Here is an 18,620-nt window from a genome sequence, read left to right as displayed (position 1 = left end):
TATCCTATCAAATACTAACTGGGAATAAGTCACAAATTTGCATAAAGGGAGCATAAGGAAAGAAAACATATTCTTACAGAATTCAGAAAAGTACTTTTAAAAGAGAGAAGATAAATTTGCTTTGGTCACTTATTTTCAAAACTAATCAACTGCACAGTTGGAGAAGTGGCCCAAATAATATTTATAATTCTCTTTCAATTCCTTGGAGGAAGATAAGTAAAATCTTAAAGTTTTCATTCCCATTGAATGATACACCTGTGGGACAAAATGCTGTCTATAAATAATTTTCGTAACTTATCAAGTTCACTGAAAATGGTGATATATGGATCTTGAATTTAACATGATATTAAAGAAACATAGCAGCAATTATTTCTAGAAAAGATAGAAGACTAGGAAATTCTATCTTCTGGGAGGCTGGAGAAAAAATATTATGTCCCTTAACAATCATGGCTTTTTAGCAAAACTTTTAGCCAATTTCACTAAAACTTGCTACCCACTCTAAAATAAAAGCCTATAAGTTAAATTATGACTAATTAGCTAGTTAGATAAATATACCTGGAGTCTTGTGTTTATATTTCAAGAGTTGGTAATTTACCCCTTCTATGGGGATACATTTGGATTAAAAATCTGCAAATTCTAATATCATCTTTCCCCTGAAAAATTCATTACAAAAGACCAGGGTAAGAACACAAAATCCTTCCCATTATATTTCTGAGGAGACTCAGAGTAGAAAGGGAGACAACTCTTTCTCTTTCCTATTTAATATCCACATTCACTATTTTTGGATCTCTTCTTTGCAGTTGTTTAGTTGCTCAGTTGTATATGATTCTTTTGTGACCCCATGGACTGTAGTCCTCCAGGCTCCTTTATCCATGAGACTTCCCAGGCAAGATTACTGAAGTGGGTTGCCACTACATTATATGTAAAATGATACCCTCTTCTAGTTCTCCTTGTTGTACCCCAGGGTGAAATATTGAGGCAAAGACAAAGGCACTTTTATTATTTGCTGTATGTAAATAGTGTATCCTCTCTGTGTATCTCAAGTTGGTATTCATAACAATATCAATACATACGGTGGTTGTTAGTTGCTAAGTCAGGTCTGACTCTTTGTGACCACATAGACTGTAGCCCTCCAGGCTCCTCTGTCCATGGGATTTTCCAGGCAAGTATACTGAAGTGGGTTGCCATTTCCTTCTCCAGGGGATCTTCCTGACAAAGGGATCTAACCCAGGATCTAACCCAGTCTGCCTGTACTGCAGGCAGACTCTTTACAGACTTAGCTACCAGGGAAGCTAATTAAAACATGTATTAATACATATAGATACTAAAACTATAATTAATATATGTATTAATACATATAGGTAATAAAACCTGAACATCCATATTGTAGAAATTTACAGGAGACTGGAAACAGAAATATAGGCCTTCTTTTTTTTTTTTTTTTCAGGCCTTCCTTTTTATTTTTATTATTTTTTTTGTCAATGGGTTTTGTCATACATTGATATGAATCAGCCATAGAGTTACACATATTCCCCATCCCAGTCCCCCCTCCCACCTCCCTCTCTATCCGATTCCTCTGGTCTTTCCAGTGCACCAGGCCCAAGCACTTGACTCATGCATGCCACCTGGGTGGTGATCTGTTTCACCATAGATAATATACATGCTGTTCTTTCGAAACATCCGACCCTCACCTTCTCCCACAGAGTTCAAAAGTCTGTTCTGTACATCTGTGTCTCTTTTTCTGTTTTGCATATAGGGTTATCGCTACCATCTTTCTAAATTCCATATATATATGTTAGTATACTGTAATGTTCTTTATCTTTCTGGCTTACTTCACTCTGTATAATGGGCTCCAGTTTCATCCATCTCTTTAGAACTGATTCAAATGAATTCTTTTTAACGGCTGACTAATATTCCATGGTGTATATGTACGACAGCTTCCTTATGCATTCATCTGCTGATGGGCATCTAGGTTGCTTCCATGTCCTGGCTATTATAAACAGTGCTGCGATGAACATTGGGGTGCACGTGTCTCTTTCAGATCTGGTTTCCTCGGTGTGTATGCCCAGAAGTGGTATTGCTGGGTCATATGGCAGTTCTATTTCCAGTTTTTTAAGAAATCTCCACACTGTTTTCCATAGTGGCTGTACTAGTTTGCATTCCCACCAACAGTGTAAGAGGGTTCCCTTTTCTCCACACCCTCTCCAGCATTTACTGCTTGTAGACTTTTGGATAGCAGCCATCCTGACTGGCGTGTAATGGTACCTCATTGTGGTTTTGATTTGCATTTCTCTAATAATGAGTGATGTTGAGCATCTTTTCATGTGTTTGTTAGCCATCTGTATGTCTTCCTTGGAGAAATGTCTGTTTAGTTCTTTGGCCCATTTTTTGATTGGGTCATTTATTTTTCTGGAATTGAGTTTCAGGAGTTGCTTGTATATTTTTGAGATTAAACCTTTGTCTGTTTCCTCATTTGCTATTATTTTCTCCCAATCTGAGGGCTGTCTTTTCACCTTACTTGTAGTTTCCTTTGTAGTGCAAAATCTTTTAATTTTCATTAGGTCCCATTTCTTTAGTTTTGCTTTTATTTCCAATATTCTGGGAGGTGGGTCATAGAAGATCTTGCTGTGATTTATGTTGGAGAGTGTTTTGCCTATGTTCTCCTCTAGGAGTTTTATAGTTTCTGGTCTTACATTTAGATCTTAATCCATTTTGAGTTTACTTCTGTGTATGGTGTTAGAAAGTGTTGTAGTTTCATTCTTTTACAAGTGGTTGACCAGTTTTCCCAGCACCACTTGTTAAAGAGACTGTCTTTTTTCCATTGTATATCCTTGCCTCCTTTGTCAAAGATAAGATGTCCATAGGTTCGTGGATTTATCTCTGGGCTTTCTATTCTGTTCCATTGGTCTATATTTCTGTCTTTGTGCCAGTACCATACTGTCTTGATGACTGTGGCTTTGTAGTAGATTCTGAAGTCAGGCAGGTTGATTCCTCCAGTTCCATTCTTCTTTCTCAAGATTACTTTGGCTCTGCGAGGTTTTTTGTATTTCCATACAAATTGTGAAATTATTTGTTCTAGTTCTGTGAAAAATACCGTTGGTAGCTTGATAGGGATTGCATTGAATCTATAGATTGTTTTGGGTAGAATAGCCATTTTGACAATATTGAGTCTTCCAATCCATGAACACGGTATGTTTCTCCATCTGTTTGTGTCCTCTTTGATTTCTTCATCATTGTTTTATAGTTTTCTATGTATAGGTCTTTCGTTTCTTTAGGTAGATATACTCCTAAGTATTTTATTCTTTTTGTTTCAATGGTGAATGGTATTGTTTCCTTAATTTCTCTTTCTGTTTTTTCATTGTTAGTATATAGGAATGCAAGGGATTTCTGTGTATTAATTTTATATCCTGCAACTTTACTATATTCATTGATTAGCTCTAGTAATTTTCTGGAAGAGTCTTTAGGGTTTTCTATGTAGAGGATCATGTCATCTGCAAACGGCGATAGTTTCACTTCTTCTTTTCCTATCTGGATTCCTTTTACGTTTTTCTGCTCTGATTGCTGTGGCCAAAACTTCCTACACTATGTTGAATAGTAGTGGTGAGAGTGGGCATCCTTGTCTTGTTCCTGATTTCAGAGGAAATGCTTTCAATTTTTCACCATTGAGGGTGATGCTTGCTGTGGGTTTGTCATATATAGCTTTTATTATGTTGAGGTATGTTCCTTCTATTCCTGCTTTCTGGAGAGTTTTAATCATAAATGAGTGTTGAATTTTGTCAAAGGCTTTCTCTGCATCTATTGAGATAATCATATGGTTTTTATCTTCCAATTTGTTAATGTGGTGTATTACGTTGTTTGATTTGCAGATATTAAAGAATCCTTGCATTCCTGGGATAAAGCCCACTTGGTCATGGTGTATGATTTTTTTAATATGTTGTTGGATTCTGTTTGCTAGAATTTTGTTAAGGATTTTTGCATCTATGTTCATCAGTGATATTGGCCTGTAGTTTTCTTCTTTTGTGGCATCTTTGTCTGGTTTTGGAATTAGGGTGATGGTGGCCTCATAGAATGAGTTTGGAAGTTTACCTTCATCTGCAATTTTCTGGAAGAGTTTGAGTAAGATAGGTGTTAGCTCTTCTCTAAATTTTTGGCAGAATTCAGCTGTGAAGCCATCAGGTCCTGGGCTTTTGTTTGCTGAGAGATTTTTGATTACAGTTTCAATTTCCTTGCTTGTGATGGTTCTGTTAAGATCTTCTATTTCTTCCTGGTTCAGTTTTGGAAAGTTATACTTTTCTAAGAATTTGTCCATTTCATCCAAGTTGTCCATTTTATTGGCATAGAGCTGCTGGTAGTAGTCTCTTATGATCCTTTGTATTTCAGTGTTGTCTGTTGTGATCTCTCCATTTTCATTTCTAATTTTGTTAATTTGGTTCTTCTCTCTTTGTTTCTTAATGAGTCTTGCTAATGGTTTGTCAATTTTGTTTATTTTTTCAAAAAACCAGCTTTTAGCTTTGTTGATTTTTGCTATGGTCTCTTTAGTTTCTTTTGCATTTATTTCTGCCCTAATTTTTAAGATTTCTTTCCTTCTGCTCACCCTGGGGTTCTTCATTTCTTCCTCCTCTAATTGATTTAGGTGTAGAGTTAGGTTATTTATTTGGCTTTTTTCTTGTTTCTTGATGTGCGCCTGTAATGCTATGAACCTTCCCCTTAGCACTGCTTTTACAGTGTCCCATAGGTTTTGGGTTGTTGTGTTTTCATTTTCATTCATTTCTATACATATTTTGATTTCTTTTTTGATTTCTTCTATGATTTGTTGGTTATTCCGAAGTGTGCTATTTAGCCTCCATATGTTTGAATTTTTAACAATTTTTTTTCCTGTAATTGAGATCTAATCTTACTGCACTGTGGTCAGAAAAGATAACTGGAATGATTTCAATTTTTTTGAATTTTCCAAGACCAGATTTATGGCCCAGGATGTGATCTATTTTGGAGAAGGTTCCGTGTGCACTTGAGAAAAAGGTGAAGTTGATTGTTTTGGGGTGAAATGTCCTATAGATATCAATTAGGTCTAGGTGGTCCATTGCGTCATTTAAGGTTTGTGTTTCCTTGTTAATTTTCTGTTTAGTTGATCTATCCATAGTTGTGAGTGGGGTATTAAAGTCTCCCACTATTATTGTGTTACTATTAATTTCCTCTTTCATACTCGTTAGTGTTTGCCATACATATTGCAGTGCTCCTATGTTGGGTGCATATATATTTATAATTGTTATATCTTCTTCTTGGATTGATCCTTTGATCATTATGTTGTGTCCTTCTTTGTCTCTTTTCACAGCCTTTATTTGAAAGTCTATTTTATCTGATATGAGTATTGCGACTCCTGCTTTCTTTTGGTCTCCGTTTGCATGAAATATTTTTTTCCAGCCCTTCACTTTTAGTCTGTATGTGTCTTTTGTTTTGAGGTGGGTCTCTTGTAGACAGCATATATAGGGGTCTTGTTTTTGTATCCATTCAGCCAATCTTTGTCTTTTGGTTGGGGCATTCAACCCATTTACATTTAAGGTAATTATTGATAGGTGTGGTCCCGTTGTCATTTACTTTGTTGTTTGGGTTCACGTTTATACAACCTTTCTGCATTTCCTGTCTAGAGAAGATCCTTTAGCATTTGTTGAAGAGCTGGTTTGGTGGTGCTGAATTCTCTCAGCTTTTGCTTGTCTGTAAAGCTTTTGAATTCTCCTTCATATCTGAATGAGATTCTTGCTGGGTACAGCAATCTAGGTTGTAGGTTATTCTCTTTCATTACTTTCAGTATGTCCTGCCATTCCCTTCTGGCCTGGAGGGTTTCTATTGATAGGTCAGCTGTTATCCTTATGGGAATCCCTTTGTGTGTTATTTGTTGTTTCTCCCTTGCTGCTTTTAGTATTTGTTCTTTGTGTTTGATCTTTGTTAATTTGATTAATATGTGTCTTGGAGTGTTTCGCCTTGGGTTTATCCTGTTTGGGACTCTCTGGGTTTCTTGGATTTGGGTGGCTATTTCCTTCCCCATTTTAGGGAAGTTTTCAGCTATTATCTCCTCGAGTATTTTCTCATGGCCTTTCTTTTTGTCTTCTTCTTCTGGGACTCCTATTTTTTCAGGCCTTCTTAAATAGAGTTAAAAAGTAAAGTAAAGGTAAAGTGAAGCTGCTCAGTCGTGTCCAATTCTTTGCGGCCCCATGGACTGTAACCTACCAGGCTTCTCTGTCCATGGGATTTTCCAGGCAGGAGTACTGGAGTGTGTTGCCATTTCCTTCTCCAGGGGATCTTCCCGACCCAGGGATTGAACCCGAATCTCCCACATTGCAGGCAGACGCTTTACCCTATGGTCACCAGTATTTAACCCTATATAGTAATTCAAAAGTTTATTAATGTTTTAGGGATTCAGGAAGATAAAAATGGAAAACCTTTAGTTTTAGATGATTTAGATTTCACAGAATTTTATTTCATGGACACTTCCTTCAGCTTAACCCAGTACTAACATCTTGCATAACTCTTGCACAATGTCTAAACCAGGGAACAGACATTGATGCAAACCATGTTATTTGTTATACCTGCACACCAGTTACACCTGCACAAATCTGTACATATAACTTTCCACATAGTTTGAAGTGTTTGTAGCTCTATGTAACCATAACACAATTGCAACTTCATGTGATGGAGGCTTCACCACCAAAATCAAATTACTCATTGCACCTTGATCTCAGAACTCTTAACAGTCTACCCCGGCAGAGCCATATCCTACCCTTCACCATTATAAACCATTAATGACCTTTAGCCTGTGTTTAATATTTATAATGTTTTTCTATATATTCACGAATGCTATGTAAGTGCAGTCATGCAATATGTATTTTTTTAGATACTTTTTTTTTCATTCACCATGATTTGAAATTTACACAAGTTATGTGTATCTACAGTTTGTTACTTTAGATTGCTGATTAGTTTCCCATAGTATGGATGTACCACAGATTGCATAACCATTCATCATTGAAGGACGTTTGGGTAGTTTCCAGTTTCTGGCTATTACTAACAAAACTTTTATGAATATCTGTTAACAAATTTTAAAATGAAAATACATTTTAACTTTTTTAGGATATTTTCTCAAGAACACAATTGCTGGGACATATGGTAAAGCCATTGGTTTATTTTTAAAAGAAACTGCCAAACTACTTTCCTGAGAGGCTTCATACTTTTACATTCCTACCATCATTATGTCAGCCATCCAGTTTCTCTACATTCTCATCAGCATTTGGTGGGATCATTATTTTTATATTTATCCATTCTGATAGGTGTGTAGTGATATCTCATGATATTTCTCATTTCTATTTCTAGATGTTCACCTTTTCTCATTTGCTTATTTGTCATCTATTTATCCTCTATAATAAAATTTCCACTTATGCAGCTTCACCATTTTCTAATATTACTGTAATTGAGGTTTGGGAGTTGTTTTTGTTATGTTTTGTTTGTAAATATTTTCTTCCAGTCTATAATTTGCCTTTTCATCCTCTTAACAGGATCTTTCACAGAGCAAATGTTTTTAACTTGATGAAATCAAACTTATCAATATCTTTTTCATGTTTTGATTTTTAGTGTCATCTAAAAGTTATTTTCCTAGTACTACTTCCAAAATATCTTCTATTTTTCCTACAAGTTTTACAGTTTTGTGTTGTACATTCAAATTCACAATCCATTCATATAAATTTTATGTACAGGGTAAGGTTTGGTATATAGTTCATCTATTTGTCTATGAATGCCCAACTGATCCTGTATCATTTGTTGAAAAAGTTAACCCTTCTCAATTGAATTATTTTTACTACTTTGTCAAAATTTAAATGGACATATTTATGTGGATCTATTTCTGTGTTCTTAAGCTAATTTTTACTAAGATAACTTTATGGTATCACATCACCCAGGGGGAAAGAAAGCATTCAGGCACCTAAACACAAGGCCAAATGTGACTGTTTTTTGTTTCCAGATTTTAAAGATCCAGCAGATTACCAAATCCTGAGTGTTATGTATCCCAAATAACATGTAAATCATGTCCACTATCTCCATTTTCCAGTGCTATTGTGTTAATCTGTGTTTTAATATTTCTTCCGTGGATGTCTATAGTACTTTCACTTTGACATTCTGAAACAATGACCATGTGTGCTAAGTCATTTCAGTTGTGTCTGACTCTTTGCAACCCTATGGCCTGTAGCTTACCAGACCCCACTGTTCATGGGATTTTCCAGGCAAGAATACTGTAGTGGGTTGCAATTTCCTTCTCCAGGGGATATTCCTGACCCATGGATTGAACCTGCATCTCTTAAGTCTCCTGAACTGGTAGTCAGATTTTTTACCACTAGCACCACCTGCAAAGCCCAAAATACTGTGGTGTTTTTTTTTAACTCTCCTGAAAATTCATCATGGATTCCCTGGTGGTTCAGATGGTAAGGAGTTTACCTGCAGTGCAGGAGATCCGAGTTTGATCCCTGGGTCAGGAAGATTCCCTGGAGGAAGAAATGGCAACCTGCTCCAGTATTCTTGTCTGGAAAATCCCATGGACAGAGGAGCTTGGTAGGCTACAGTCCATGGGGTCGCAAAAAGTTGGACGTGACTGAGTGACTTCATCTCACCTCCTGAAAATAAAATCTGCAAATAAAATGCTTAGTTTCCCTTTCATTATTTGTGGTATTTACCATTATATTACTCAAATATAAAATTAAATGACACAAGCCATGTAGACTAGTGACTGGCAAATCACTGCTCAAGAAATAGTCAAGAGGTAATAACTATTTACATTATTTAGTAAATAACACAAAACCCTTGATACTTGAAAACTTGACTACATATTCAAACTAATATTCTAGAACTTTCCATGAGCAGTTTAAACTCTGACCTTAATGTATCCCAGAAACCCCCTTAATAACTGAATGCCAACCCATTCTTTGGGATTCTGATCAAAAATCATGTTTGTTAAACCATTACTTGTTCTCACTGGATAGTAAGGCATTTTCTCTTCCTTCTCTAAAGCAATGTATAATAACAGTATGTATGGAATTTTCATATATTTTTTCAATACATTTTACAACTCATTCCTTCAGGGAACTGAGTTCCTAAAGGTCTGTTACCTCAGTGATTATTGTACATTTTCTGTGCTTAAATGCCTAATTGATTCAATGAAAATCTTTGTTATTCAATATAATTAAATAAGAAATGAGATTAAAATATGCATTCTTAAAACACTTGGTTGAAAATTAGAAATAATGACACTTCCATAATGAGTTGAAACATTATTTTTCATAATTTTTGAATATTTTCCTCACACTTTCTTAACACATTTGCTTTAGGCTAACTAGAGTAACAAATTGTGATTTCATTTTCCATTGTTTATGTACATACATATATGACTATATCCTAATAAAGGTCTCTTTCATAACTTTATTTTCTAAAAGAAAATAGTCTAAATATAATCTTCAACTTTGGTTTTCTTTTGATAAATCATACATATACCTACAAATCTGTAGTTGAAGTAATAAGTGATCAAACACTCTCTTGTTCTTATTTAAGAAGTTATTTTAATTAAAGTATAGCTGCTTGACAATATTCAATAGCTTCAGGTGTACAGTAGAAGTATGTGATATTTTTCTAGATTATACTCTACTTAAAATAATTACCATACAATTGCTTTATTTACCTATGGTGTACAATGTATCACATTGCTTATCTATTTTACATATAGTAATTTGTACCACTTAATCCCATACCCTTAACTTGTTCCTCTCTCCTCACTCCTCATTGGTATTCTGTATGTCTGTTGGGTCTCTTTCTGTTTTGTTACATATATTTGTTTATTTCATTTTTTAGATTTCATAAATAAGTGATAACAGAGTATTTGTCTTTCTCTGACATTACACTAAGCATAATATGCTCTAGGTCTAAGTTGTTTTAAAGGACAGAATTTCATTTTTATTTTTGTATGGCTGTGTAATATCCCATTGTGTGAGTGCGTGTGTGTGTTTGTGTGTTCATTGCCATGCTCCTTGGTGGCTCAAGTGGGAAGAAACTGCCTGCAATTCAGGAGACCCAGGTTCAATACTGGGTTCAGGAAGGTTTCCTGGAGAAGGGAATGACAGCCCACTCCAGTATTCTTGCCTGTGAAATCCCATGGACAGAGGAGCCTGGTGGAAACACACACACCCATCTTCTTTATCCATTCATCTGCTGATAGACATTAGGTTGCTTCCTTATTTGATCTCTATAAATAATACTGTGGTAAACATTGGACTACACACATATTTTCAAAAATGTGTTTTCATTTTTTTTCAGATACACACACACCCAGGGGTAGAACCCTTAGATCACGTGGTGGTGCTATTTTTATTTTTGCTGTTTTGGTTTATTGGCTTTGTTTTGTTTCTTTTTGCTTTTATTCTTAGACGACTGATCTTAATTGTTATTTTTTAGTTCAGTTCAGTTCAGTTGCTCAGTCATTATGGGATCTTTGTGACCCCATGTATTGCAACATGCCAGCCTCCCTGTCCATCACTAACTCCATGAGTTTACACAAACTCATATCCATTGAGTCGGTGATGCCATCCAACCATATTGTCCTCTATCTTCACCTTCTCTTTTGCTTTCAATCTTTCCCAGAATCAGGGTCTTTTCAAATGAGTCAACTCTTCGCATCAAGTGGCCAAAATATTAGAGTTTCAGCTTCAACATCAGTCCTTCCAATGAATATTCAGGACTGATTTCCTTTAGGGTGGACTGGTTGGATCTTCTTCCAGGCCAAGGGACTCTCAAAGAGTCCTTTTCAACACCACAGTTCAAAAGCAGCAATTCTTTGGCGCTCAGCTTTCTTTAAAGTCCAGTTCTCACATACATGCATCACTACTGGAAAAACCATAGCTTTGACTAGACAGATCTTTTTTGGCAATGTTTCTGCTTTTAAATATGCTGTCTAGGTTGGTCATAAATTTCCTTTGAAGAAGTAAGCATCTTTTAATTTCATGGCTGCAGTCACCATCTGCAATGATTTGGGGACACAAAAAAATAAAGTCTGTCACTGATTCCACTGTTTCCCCATCTATTTGCCATGAAGTGACGGGACCGGATGCCATGATCTGTTTTCTTAATGTTAAGCTTTAAGCCAACTATTTCACTCTCCTCTTTCACTTTCTTCAAGAGGAACTTTATTTCTTCTTCACTTTCTACCATAAGGGTGGTGTCATTTGTATATCTGAGGTTATTGATATTTCTCCAGGCAATGTTGATTCCAGCTTGTGCTTCATCCAACACAGCGTTTCTCATGAGGCACTCTGCATATAAGCAGGGTGAAAATATACAGCCTTGATATTCTCCTTTTCCTATTTGGAACCAGTCTGTTGTTCCATGTCCAGTTATAACTGTTTCTTCCTGACCTGCATACAGTATTTTCTAGAGGCAGGTCAGGAGGTCTGGTATTCCCATCACTTGAAGAATATTCAAAGTTTGTTATGGTCCACACAGTCAAAGGGTTTGGCATAGTCAATAAAGCAGAAGTAGATTATTATCTGGAACTCTTGCTTTTTTCATGATCCAGATGTGTTGGCAATTTGATCTCTGTTTCCTCTACCTTTTCTAAATCTGGCTTGAACATCTGGAAGTTCTTGGTTCACATATTGTTGAAGCCTGGCTTGGAGAATTTTGAGCATTACTTTGCTAGTGTGTGAAATGAGTGAAACTGTGCGGTAGTCTGAGCTTTCTTTGGCATTGCCTTTCTTTGGGATTAGAATGAAAATTGACATTTTTCAGCCCTGTGGCCAGTGCTGAGTTTTCCAAATTTGTTAGCATATTGGGTGCAACATTTTCACAGCATCATCTTTTAGGATTTGAAATAGGTGAGTTGGAATTCCATCATCTCCACTAGCTTTGTTCATAGTCATGCTTCCTAACAGCAACTTGACTTCTCATTCCAGGATGTCTTGCTCTAGGTGAGTGATCACACCATTGTGATTATCTGGGTTGTGAAGGTCTTTTTTGTATAGTTCTGTGTATTCTTGCCACCTCTTCATAATATCTTCTGCTTCTGTCAGGTCCATACCATTTCTGTCCTTTATTGTGCCCATCTTTGTATGAAATGTTCCCTTGGTACCTCTAATTTTCTTTAAGCGATCTCTAGTCTTTCCTATTCTATTGTTTTCCTCTATTTCTTTGCATTGATCACTGAGGAAGGATTTCTTATATCTCCTTGCTATTCTTTGGAACTCTGCATTCTAATGGGTTTTTATTTCCTTTTCTCCTTTGCCTTTCACTTCTATTCACAGCTATTTGTAAGGCCTCCTCAGACAAACATTTGACCTTTTTGCATTTTTTCTTCTTGGGGTTGGTCTTGATCCCTGACTCCTGTACAATGGACAAGCACTCTGTCTATCAGATTCAATCCCTTGAATCTACTTCTCACTTCCACTGTATAATTGTAAGGGATTTGATTTAGGTCATACCTGAATGGTCTGGTGGTTTTCCCTACTTTCTTCAATTTAAGTCTGAATTCGGCAATAAGGAGTTCATGGTCTGTGCCACAGTCTGCTCCTGGTCTTGATTTGTTGACTGTATAGAGCTTCTCCATCTTTGGCTGCAAGGGATATAATCAATCTGATTTCGGTATTGACCACCTGGTGACGTCCATGTGTAGAGTCTTCTCTTGCGTTTTTGTAAAAGGGCATTTGCTATAACCAGTGTGCTATGACCTCTCTTGGCAAAACTCTATTAGCCTTTGCCCTGCTTCACTCTGTACTCCAAGGCCAAATTTGTCTGTTACTCCAGCTATTTTTTGACTTCTTACTTTTGCATTCCAGTAGGAATGCAAAATAATGAAAAAAACTTGCATATATGTCTATAATAAAAAAGACATCTTTTGGGGGCAATGGTCTAGAAGGTCTTACAGATCTTCATAGAACCATTCAACTTTAGCTTCTTTAGCCTTACTCGTCAGGACATAGACTTGAATTACTGAGATATTGAATGGTTTGCCTTGGAAATGAACAGAGATCATTCTGTCAATATTTGATGTTACTTTTAGAAATCTCATTTTTCACTCAATTCAGACTTAGAAGTTCTCAGAGAGGAATAGTCACTATCTCTTGGCAATTTATTCCAAGCATTTGTGTGTGTGTGTGTGTGTGGTATGTGTGTGCGCGCACATGTTTGTGTGGCCTCCTTCATTTTCTTGGCCGAAAGTTCAGCGTATTCTGCAGCCTCTTCCTTATTTTTCTTAATACAGTGTTTCTTTAGAGATATACAGCAGTGTTTGTGTTGCAGAACATGAAATAACAAGACACTGAATCTTAGGTATTTTGGTTCTAGATTTCTTACCTTCCTTGTTTAGGAGCTTTCTCACAACATACCAGTGGACATCATTTCTTTAGAGAGACTGAAAAGTTTGTGGATTATGCTAGCTCTTTTGGGTTCTAAGTGACAGAGCAGAGTGATATCAGCGAGTCCAGGAATAAATGCTTCTCCCCTCTCTTGTTTTTTTTTTTTTTTTTTTTTTTTTTTACATTGACTGAATTGAGAACACTCTGATTGGCATCCACAAACTAACACTGTACAGATCTACCATGTCTTTCTCCAGTCCTTCTTGGTCTATAACAGGAATGCCCCATACTCAATAGCAGGCAGATTTGTCAATGGGTCAAGACACCCTGATTCATGGGAAGCCTTGCTGTCATTGCCACCACTGATTAAGACCACACAACCCTTCCCTTCCTTACCCAGAGCGTCAGTAGCAACTTCTGTGGTCATACACACCTCATAAAAGGTACAACATTGCCATTCATCATCGAGAACTTCAGTAAGTTCTTGGGAGCCAGTAACCAGGAAAGAGATGTTCAACTTCATCCTGAAGTGGTTGACTGCATCCAAAGCACCACAAAAATGAGAGGCAGTGGAAGATCCCCTGGAGAAGGAAATGCCAGCCACTTCAGTACTCTTGCCTGGAAAATTCCATGGACGATGGAGCCTGCTATGCTAACATCCATGGGATTACAAAGAGTTTCACACTACTGAGCAACTTCACTGCAGTGCTTCTTTTAATTTGAGGAACTTCCATACTGTTTTCCATACTGGCTGTACCAATATACATTCCTACCAACAGTGTACAAGGGTTCCCTTTTCTCTATATCCTAGCCAACATTTATTTGTAGACTTTTTGATAGTAGCCTTTATGATTGGTATGAGGTCATATCTCACTGTGGCTTTTATTTTCATTTGTACAATGATTAATAATGTTAAGCATATTTTCATGTGCCTGTTGGCCATCTACAGCACTTCTTTGGAAAAAGTGTCTATTCAGGTCTTTTGCCCATTTTTAACTAGTTTTTTTTTTTTTTTTTTTTTTTTTTTTTTTTTTATACAGTTCTATGAGCTTTTATATATTTTGGATATTAAACCCTTATTGGTAACAAAATTTGCAAATATTTTCTACCATTTAGCAGGTTGTCTTTTCATTTTGCCAATGGTTTCTTTTTCTGTGCAAAAGCTTGAGTTGGGAAGACCCACTGGGGAAGTGATAGGCTACCCACTCCAGTATTCTTAGGCTTCCCTTGTGGCTCAGCTGGTAAAGAATCTACCTGCAATGTGGGAGACCTGGGTTTGCTCCCCGGGTTGGAAAGATTCCTTGGAGAAGGGAAAGACTACCCACTCCAGTATTCTGTCCTGGAGAATTCCACAGACTGTATAGTCCAAGGGGTCGCAAAGAATCGCATGACCAAATGACTTTCACTTAATTAGGTCCCATTTATTTATTTTTGCTGTTTTGTGAAGGAAATGGCAACCCACTCCAGTACTCTTGCCTGGAAAATCCCATGGACCAAGGAGCCCAGTAGGCTACAGTCCATGGGGTCACAAAGGGTCGGATATGACTGAGCTACTGCACTTCACTTCACTATGTTTTAGATGAATGAGTGTTCTGCCTATGATCTCTTCTAGGACTTTTATGGTTTTAGGTCTTATATTTAAATATTTATCCTATTTTGAGCTTATTTTTGCATATGGTGTGATGAAATGGCCTAATCTCATTTTTTACATGTATCTGCTCAGTTTTCCCAACACCATTTATTGAAGAGACTGTCTTTTTTTCATTGTATATTCTTATCTCTTTTATAATAGATTAACTTACCATAGGTGCATGGGTTTATTTCTGGGTTCCCTATTCTGTTCCCTGATCTATGCTTCTTTTTTTGTGCCATTATCATACTGTTTAGATTACTGTATCTTTGTAGTATAGTCTAGTTAGGGAGTTGTAATAGATTAACTTACCATAGGTGCATGGGTTTATTTCTGGGTTCCCTATTCTGTTCCCTTGATCTATGCTTCTTTTTTTGTGCCATTATGATACTGTTTAGATTACTGTATCTTTGTAGTATAGTCTAGTTAGGGAGCTGACACCTCCACATATTTGTTCTTTGCTCTTAAGATTACTTTGGACATTCTAGGTCTTTCAGGGTTCCATATAAATTTTAAGATTATTTATTCTAGTTCTGTGAAAACTAAAGAATATTTTGATATGGAGTATGTTAAATTTGTAGATTGCTTTGGGTAGTATGGACATTTTAATAATATTATTTTCTTAATTTACTTATACCTAAGCACATATACACATACAATTTCCATTTATGACATCATAGATACATGTAGGAGGTTTCTGAGTTTCCCTTTTCTTTTCTCTTTCCTTTTCTCATTCTCTAAAATATTGTCCTTGCATATACTCAAGGTATATGAATGTATGATACTTATATTAGCCATAAGGCTATGTTTCATATTTATACATCATCATAAACATATGGAAAATTATAAAATATCCACATTTGTTATCACTTGCTTTCAGAAATGTGTTACAGAAATTTCTCTAACTTTTTGGTACTCAATCATTATGTAAACATTTTAAGGTCATTTGACATAGTTTTAATTGCTACTCCTGAATGCTTAGGCTATGGTTTTTCCAGTGGTCATGTATGGATGTGAGAGTTGGACTGTGAAGAAAGCTGAATGCTGAAGAACTGATGCTTTTGAACTGTGGTGTTGGAGAAGACTCTTGAGAGTCCCTTGGACTGCAAGGAGATTCAACCAGTCTATCCTAAAGGAGATCAGTCCTGGGTGTTCATTGGAAGGACTGTTGCTGAAGCTGAAACTCCAATACTTCGGCCACCTGATGCAAAGAACTGACTCATTGGAAAAGACCCTGATGCTGGGAAGGATTGGGGGCAGGAGGAGAAGGGGACGACAGAGGATGAGATGGCTGTGGATGCGATGAACATGATTCTGAGTAAACTCTGGGAGTTGGTGATGCACAGGGAGGCCTAGCATGCTGCGATTCATGGGGTCACAAAGAGTTGGACATGACTGAGCGACTGAACTGAACGCTTTTATAAAGTATGTAAAATTAATTAATTATGCCCCAGTTTGTCTCAAGAGGCTTCCCTTGTGGCTCAGCTGCAATGCAGGAGAATCTACCTGCAATGCAGGAGACCTGGATTCCATCCTTGGGTAGGAAGGTCCCCTGGAGAAGGAAATGGCAACCCACTCCAGTACTCTTGTCTGGAAAATCCCATGGACAGAGGAGCCTGGTGGGCTACAGTCCATGGGGTCGCAGAGTCAGACACGACTGAGCAACTTCACTTTTACTTTGTCTCAATTCACATTGTTGCCTTCTTTTGACATTATGGTGTCCCAACACACATGCATACCCATTAATGTTTCTATTTAGCTTTTTTCTTTTTTTTAATTATAGTAGCAGACTTGATGAATAAAAGAACAACCGCATCTCTAATTTTTGATACTGTGATACAGTTTGCATTTTCCTTAACAATGAAAAAAAGCACCCTACATTTGCCTGTGAAAGTCTGATGGTGGTGAAAATAATTTGGCAACTTCACCTAAATTTTAATTTCTCTAACTCTGCCACAGAGCAACAGTTGGTAGGTAACATCCATTGTTGCTGGTTTGCCTTCTTGTCGTAAAAAATCAACTGGACTTTAAACTGTTCTATTAGCCTTTCCTGGTGGGGAGGGAGTGGGGAGAAAGACAGGGACAGAGAAAGAGAGAGAAGGAGTGAATGAGTTTAAGTAACTAGTTTATGCTATTGGGGAGTTCAACAAGTCCAGAATCTGCCGTACAGCCTGTTATGCTTGGGAAATAAGGAAGTATTGATGCTACACTCTGAGTTGGAAGAAGTATGCTGGTGGAATGCTGGTGAAATTTTCTCTTCTTCAGAGGATGCCAGCTTTTTTCTATTAAGTATTCCAACTGATTTGTTGAGGTCCACTCACATTATGGAGTGTAATCTTCTCTACCCAAAATCTACTAATATAAATGCTAATCTCATCTAAAAAAATACTTTACAGAAATATCTGGAATAATATTTGACCAAATATCTGAGTGGGGCTTCCCAAGTGGCACAGTGGCAAAGAATCTGCCTGCTGATTCAGGAGACATAAGAGACTCTGGTTCAATCCCTGGGTCAGGAAGATCCCCTTGAGCAGGAAATGAGAATACTGCAGTATTCTTGCCTGGAGAATTCCAAAGACAGAGGAGCCTGGCAAACTACAGTCCATGGGGTTGCAGAGTTGGACAAATGGGCACTCGCACTCACTCACTCAAATATCTGAGAACAGTGAAGAGCCAGGTTGACAACTAATTTTAACCGCACCAAATATGTATATGATTTCCTCTGTCTACAGGCAAGGAAACTGAGATCTACTACTGTCAAAGAAGTCTGTTAAATCGGAACCAGATTTTTACATTTAGCTCATTTTGTAGTTGAAACCATTACTTTTTTCTCAGAGTATATTCTTCCTTTCTTTCTGATAACTAGAATCCTGTATTTATTTGGATACATGGCCATTTAGAATAAACACTGTTTCCAAGGCTTACTTGGAAATAGTTATAGCCATGTGACTAAGATCTAGCCAGTGGAATGAGAGAATATTTATCAGCTGTCTTTTCCAAGGAGTATCTTTAACAGGATTGGATGCGTCCTTCAGTTTTCCATTATCACAATTGAATTTGGAGTAAATTAATGTGCTAAGTATGGCAGCCCAGGTAGGCTAGTAAACTGGCTTCCTTTATAAAAGCTTTATATTTCTGCCAGATTCAACTTGCCTGAGGAAGAAAGATGTCTCTATGTTGATTTGGCTTCCCTGGTGGCTCAGATGGTAAAGTGTCTGCCTGCAATGCGGGAGACCTGGGTTTGATCCCTGGGTCAGGAAGATCCCGTGGAGAAGCAAATAGCAACTCACTCCAGTATTGTTGCCTAGAAAATTAAGTAACTACTATATTAGGCTTTATAATACCAATAGGTAAATAACACACTTGTTTTAGATAAATTCTTGTGGCTGATCACAATGTACCTTTCTACATTCTGCATGAATCTTTCAACTTAAATAGAATGCTCCCTAATCATTTCCTAACAAATTTATTTTTCAATGATATTTTTCCATGATACCAATCATGATATGACTTTCTAACTTGAACATATTTCATTTCCATTAAGGAAATATAAAAATATTAAGATGCATTTATTAATTATCTATCCACATGATATACTGACACATTGTGGGAAAGCCCTA

The 18,620-nt window shown here is 36.9% G+C and overlaps 1 pseudogene; it reads right to left on the bottom strand.

Annotated features, from left to right (window-relative positions):
* Nucleotides 1–13,893, bottom strand: part of LOC136152334 (small ribosomal subunit protein eS6-like) — a 36,678-nt pseudogene extending 22,785 nt beyond the window's left edge.
* Between the last annotated feature and the right edge of the window lie 4,727 nt (nt 13,894–18,620).

Source organism: Muntiacus reevesi, chromosome 21, assembly GCF_963930625.1.
Source record: "Muntiacus reevesi chromosome 21, mMunRee1.1, whole genome shotgun sequence".
Taxonomy (NCBI): Eukaryota; Metazoa; Chordata; class Mammalia; order Artiodactyla; family Cervidae; genus Muntiacus; species Muntiacus reevesi.
The sequence above is the reverse complement of the archived record's forward strand: the minus strand, read 5'-3'. Positions and strand labels throughout refer to the sequence as shown.